Here is a 6,393-nt window from a genome sequence, read left to right as displayed (position 1 = left end):
TTCTATCTGCTAACGAATATCTGAAAGTGTGATAACTTTATTTTCACGGAAGTATTTCATTTTAAAAAATTAGTTTTTTTTAATATCTTTTATAATTTTGAAATGTAGATATTAAAAACAAAAAATCTAAAAAATATATAATAATTTCTTAAGTAAAAAAACACATCAAAATTTTAATTAATTTTATATAAAAAATATTTATCGGAGATGCCATTGATTCCCAAACATAATAGTAAGAATATAGTTATTTTGATTAAAAAAAATTAGTTGGGATAGTTTAATAAAAAAATCAAGTTAAATATTTAAATAAAAAAAATAATTATATAGTTTCTATTTGGAATTGGGGTAGAGGTTTGTGTTTTAAAATGATTTTTTTATAAATATATTAAAGTAATATATTTTTTTATTTTTTAAAATTTATTTTTAATATTAAAATATTAAAAAATCTAAAAATACAATAAATTTTAAATTTTAAATAAAAAAAATCTAAATTTTAATCCAAAAATATTTTCACCGAATACCAAGTTGTTAAGTTGCTGTTAATGATAACGGAATGGGATTTCATTTGACGGAGATTAAGATTAAGTGTGGCCTTGTGGGAAGGTCTCCCACGTGGGGTGGGGACCGCGTCTCTACAGGTCAACGCAGTTGACGGCACGGCTCTATCTAACGGTGGTTAGAATAAAAGGGTGATGGTCCTAGAGAGAGAGAGAGAGAGAAAATACCTAATCCCACTGACTTCTAAAGCCATTTTTTTTTTTAAAAAAAAAGGGGAACGTCCTCACGTCATTATTTTGGATCTGTCCATGTCAACCAAAGCTATTATAGGAAGACCTCTATGCAATGCTCTCTCTCTCTCTCTAGAAAAATTGTAGGTAACAAGGCAAATGATGTTTTATAAAAATTTAATTTTTTTATTAAAAATTAATTATCTTGCTTTAATGTATTTTAACATGAAAAATATTTTAAAAAATAATTATAACTATATTTTCAAATAGACACTTAATCGATTCGACAACCTACACGGTTTGAATATCCTGACACAGCTAACAAAAATAAAATTAAAAACCAAGTAAACTAGCCATGTTTTTTTACTTTGAAAAAGCTTCAATTTTGAAGAGTAAATATGATACAACGCCCCCTTAAATTGAGACTAGTTGTTAAATTGTTATGATTTTTATATAAAAACTTATCAATATATTTTTATATATTATCTTGTTTTTTTAATTATAATAAAATCAATTTTAGTATGGACTAATTTAATATTTTTTTAAAAAAATAAATTAAAACGTATCTTATTTTTAGCATTTTTTGTGGTTGTTTTTGTTTTGTTTTGTTTTATATATCATCTTCTTGCTAGCTTTTTATTTTATTTCTTTTAATAAGACTTATATATGACCCAGTCACCGGAAGAATTTTAGAACATTTAAATTTTAGTACTGTAATATTTCAGTTAAATGGATGTTATATTGAGCTGTGGATATTCTTGAAATACTAAATATTTTCGGTTTTTATTATAGATGCTTTAATTAAAAAATTCGAATTTATCTTAAAATGATATAATTAAAATCTTTTGCTATTTCATAATGGTCAACTAATATCATGTATTAATTTGTGAACGTGAAGATCAAAGACTAATTAATGCAACCAAAACTTTAAGTAAAAGGGGCAAGAAAAGTTTACTAGATCTCCATCTCCTATACATTGCGCATCAAAATGCAAATAAATATAAATAAATATTTTTCAATTAAGAATTTCAAATTTCCTTGTCTACGTGATGTGTTTCAATTCTCAATCTTCATCGATAATTAAGTACTAAATTCAGTGTTTTAAAAACCGGCCCGGCGGGTTGATCCGGGACCCGGCTGATCCTGGGTTGGAACCAGGCCGGGTTGATGAAAAAACCATCCAAGAATTTGGCCCGGCAAAACCCGGTCGACCCGGCAGGTCAACCCGGGACCCGATCGACCCGGATGAAACCCGGATGAAACCCGGATGTTTTTTTATATATGTATAAATAAAACGTCACCATTTTATCATTTGACTGTCAAATTATCAAACCATTTGCATTACAATGTGAAGATAGAATCACAAATTCACAATTCACATAAACCTAATCTCTTCAAAGTTCAAGCCATATCAGTTGCAGAGGAATCTCCACCCACAAAAAACTTCAAGGCAAGCCATAGCTGGTAAGTTCCCGTCTCTCTTTTGGTTATAATAACAAGAAGAGGCCCTCAACAAACTCTAACTTTTGTTGTTTCTCTTCAGTTTTCTTCTCTCTCAAATTTTTGTTCTTTAATGATTGATGAAGCAAACCAGTAACTATACACTTGGAGAACCGCGTTTTACAGGTAAATTATATATCCTTTTCTTCTTTACCATTTTTTTCTCCATTGTGGCTTTTTGGCTTTTCTGGTTTCTGGGTTTTCTGGTTTTTAATTCGTTGTATTTAATTACATGGGTAATTCATGTTTTCCTTTTTGTATTTGAAAATTAAGAAGATGATCCACCATACTATTGGATGTTGATCCATACCTGTTTAAAATGAGTTTTCCTTTTTGTATTCACTGGTTTCGTTTCTCTTCATGGATGTAAGTTATATGTCAATCCTTTTGTTACAAACCAGGAGACATGATGAAGGCTGGAAGGAGAGCAACAAGAAGCAACAATAGCACTGAAGGCTTGAATATAGTTACAGTCAGTAGAAGAATAAAAGCTTGTATATAAACTGGTGTATGGAAACGTGTGAGGGGGAAGAAAAATACAGAATATTATTCTCGATCTCTGCTTACCCCTTTGTTCTCCTTTCTCTTCTCAATTCTCTGCTCATTCTCCTCTGCTCTCTCTTGTTCTGTTCTTTCTCAATTGTTGTTCTCTTTTCTTTCTATTCTTTCTAATCTTGTTAAGCTGAGCTTAACACCTTTTATGTTTCTTGCCAGCGTTTTGCTTGAATCTGGGCTCTGTTTCTTGCCCTGTTTTTGTTTATGTTAACAACAAATTGAGAGAAAATTAAACTATACCCATAAACAACAGATTTTTTTGGGTTGACCCGGGTTGGCCCGAGTCAACCCATCTGACCCGTGACCCAGTCATTGTACCGGGTCGACCGCCGAGTTGGGTTTAAAAACTATAACTAAATTACATGTCCAATATATATTAACAACGAGTACGACTCTTATTAATATTTAATACAGTGATTAATTTTATAAGTAATTTATATAGTAAGTAATCACTTGTACACGTAAGCCCATTCAATATTAGTAAGATTTTTATGTGTGACTTTTATATTTCTATAAAGTTATCAACAATAAAATGTTTTAACCCTTAAATAGTAGCATTACAAAGTACCATATATGAATATCAAAGGTGTATGTGTGTATAATTCACCATTGGATTGGACACAACCAGAATTTTGCATAATTCGTCGTTAGAAAACTTATTATCGATAATTTCTATTTTTTCAGTTATTCCATTAATAATATAATCACCGATAAATTTATAGATAGAAAAGGCATTAAAAAAATATATATCATTCTATCGGTAATTTCATTGGTGACTATGGTATATCACCGATAAAAAAGATCATTTGTAATTCTATCAGTGATTGAATTCATATTATCGATGAAATTAACCCATCAATGAATCAAATAATGTCAGTGGCAATTCCTATAATTTTTTTGAATTCTCTGGAACTTTCTTAGAGATTTAGTCTGTCTGTAATTCTGTCTATAATTATAAGTTAAAAAGTCTTGTAATTTTTTTACAACTCTTTAAAACTTTCCAACAGACATTTTCTGTCGGTAATTCCATCAGTATTGTATTTAATATTTTTTAAAAAAGATTAAGATAAACAAAATAGAAAAAAATTAAAAGAAATAAAACTAAAATAAAAAATTAAATATTTATTACTAATTTAAAAAATATTTGTTTGAATGCAATTTATTTAGAGACATAAGCTAAATGAAAAGGAGGAGGAGAAGACGGATTTTCATCTAGACTAGGTGGGCAACGAGGTAAACTAGATGTAGTATCGAGGTTTGACAATAGCTCCTCATACAATCAATTAAGTTTGGTCATCCCAGACATAAATTAGGTCGTCTCAACATTAAACTAGGTTGTTTAAACTTCAACTTGTTTTCATACAATCGTCTGGACAACCATAGATTAGGAGCTCAAACTCGATTGCGAGGAGCTAATGGATGATACACTACAACCATGTTCTCGGTTGTAGTGTTTGAGATACCATGAACCTAATTTCTATAGGGTCCATCAGATGATCCAGCCTCTATCCACAAACCCGGATCGAGTTCTGGATGGGTTGAAGAATTGCCCCCACATCTCTCCTGCAATCGGGTATTACATGTTTCCTTAAAAAAACTAATCATCAAATTTTTAAAAATAATAACTTAAGAAAAAATTTGTTGAAATCTATACCATGAACTTTTTAACTCGACTATCCATGAGTTGCTGCACCTATTTTTTATTTTTTATGGTCTTTAATTTGCATATGAGTTTCTATAAAAAAAAAAAAAAAAACATTTATGTCAATGTAAACAAGGGAAATAACAAGAAAGTATTCTATTAGTGAATATCATTGTAATTAATTTATTGATGAGTTTTTTTCTGTTGATATTTTTATTTGTGTTTAATAATTTTTAATAATAAAAAATAATCAAGAATTTTAATACGGAAAGATAAAGTTAGAGTGGTGGATTAATCATAAATCCATAGTTGAAATATATGCTTGGATAAAATTACTTTTCTTCTTGCCTGACGTGGTACTTGATTAAACTTTTTAATATTTAATTTTTAATTCACCAAATATACCCAAAATCAACTCTTTGTTTAACTTAATTTTTCTAAACTTAAATCGTTTTACCCAATATTTGTTTTCCTCCTTGTCATAACATCCTGAGACTTTTTCATCAAAAACTTTCGGTACAGTGTCTCAAAGAAGTACCTTCTTAGATGAAAACTTTTTAAAGTTTAAATTTGTATAGATTTCAGTGATGGTGTGATCAACAAAGTTATGATATTTTATTAAATAATTATTTTAATTTAAAAATTTATTATATGAGATTTTAAAATATACAAACAATTCGTGTTTCTCACTGTATATATATATACAGACAATTAATAAAATATCTGTAAGTTGTCACTAAGAAACAGTCCATAGTTCTGTACAAAGTTCCATAAAGATTTTTAATGGCAATATGGGGAGATGACAGTCCATAGTTTGGTTGAGTTGTGCCTTCAATTCCATACGCATATTCAATTCCATCGATCATGCTAACAACAAGCAATTATGTTCATTAATATCGAACATATTGTCCAGGACGAGATCCCCTACAAAAAGGACATATCCCATTCGATGCTGCCGTGCTACCACCTATAAAAATCCCAATAAAAAAATCACAAAAACTCCTTGCAATATTACATTTTATTAACATGTAAATTCCCATTAAAAAAAAATCATAATTCTGCAGGAATTCTTGACCGCTGTATTAATCTGATTTCAATTCTTATGACCATTAATTCGCTGCAATATTGTCTTCCTTCTACAGATTCTAAAAGTCTAGCCGTTGATACGGCTGTTAACTTCTGGTCCTCTTCCCACTTTCAAAGACGCAAAGAAACGCCCGCTAGTTCATCAGGTATTCAAAGTTTCTCAGCTCATTCGGTCAGAAATATTCTACCATCTGCTGTTCACACATGCTAGGGTTTTCTAATTGGCCTTGGAGCCCTCAATAGTACTTTTCTCTAGTTAGAAGCCAAAGTAGTACAAAGAAAAATAGTGCTATAGTCGACGGAATTGCCTTGCAAGTGCATAATTAAGACCAAAGAAGTCAGCCAACAAACCTTTGCGACTAGCTAGCTAGACCAAGCCATGGTGACTTGTCAATTTCTTAAAACTTCCTCTTATAATTAATACCATGTGTACACTGAGTATATATATATGATGTACGTATAGAGCTACCGTTTAAATATATGGTTCGATTTTTTTGCTACACAATTGAATAATGTTAAGATTGACTATTTACAATGAGTTGGGATTTAAAATATCCTCAAATTAGGCCTAGAAGATGCTATTTTTTTATTGTAATTATTTTTCTAGTTAATTTTAAATTTTAATTATTTTTTCTATTTAGTTTTTTAATGTTTTAGTTAAGTTGATTTTTTACATGTCGGTGTGTTAATTAATTTCATCAAATTATTATTTGTAGATCTTTTTAAAATATATAAGAGTTTTTTTTACCTATGCACCTACTATTTAGGATTATAACCTTATGGTTTCAGAATCTTAGTTTTTGTCAACGTTATACATTTTGTCAAAATCTTATAGAATAATTGCACTGGTTTCTCTCCTACGTTTTCTAATAATGTCTTTTT

The 6,393-nt window shown here is 29.6% G+C and overlaps 1 long non-coding RNA gene across 1 annotated transcript; it reads left to right on the top strand.

The window, feature by feature from the left end:
• Positions 1 to 2,048: 2,048 nt before the first annotated feature.
• Positions 2,049 to 2,794, top strand: LOC112324014 (uncharacterized). The gene is made up of 3 exons (XR_008057265.1): positions 2,049 to 2,192; positions 2,272 to 2,354; positions 2,630 to 2,794. It is a non-coding gene; the product is annotated as an uncharacterized LOC112324014 (long non-coding RNA).
• Positions 2,795 to 6,393: the final 3,599 nt, after the last annotated feature.

The sequence above is a fragment of the Populus trichocarpa genome, chromosome 14 (genome assembly GCF_000002775.5).
Source record: "Populus trichocarpa isolate Nisqually-1 chromosome 14, P.trichocarpa_v4.1, whole genome shotgun sequence".
Taxonomy (NCBI): domain Eukaryota; kingdom Viridiplantae; phylum Streptophyta; class Magnoliopsida; order Malpighiales; family Salicaceae; genus Populus; species Populus trichocarpa.
This window is presented reverse-complemented; position numbering and strand designations above follow the sequence as displayed.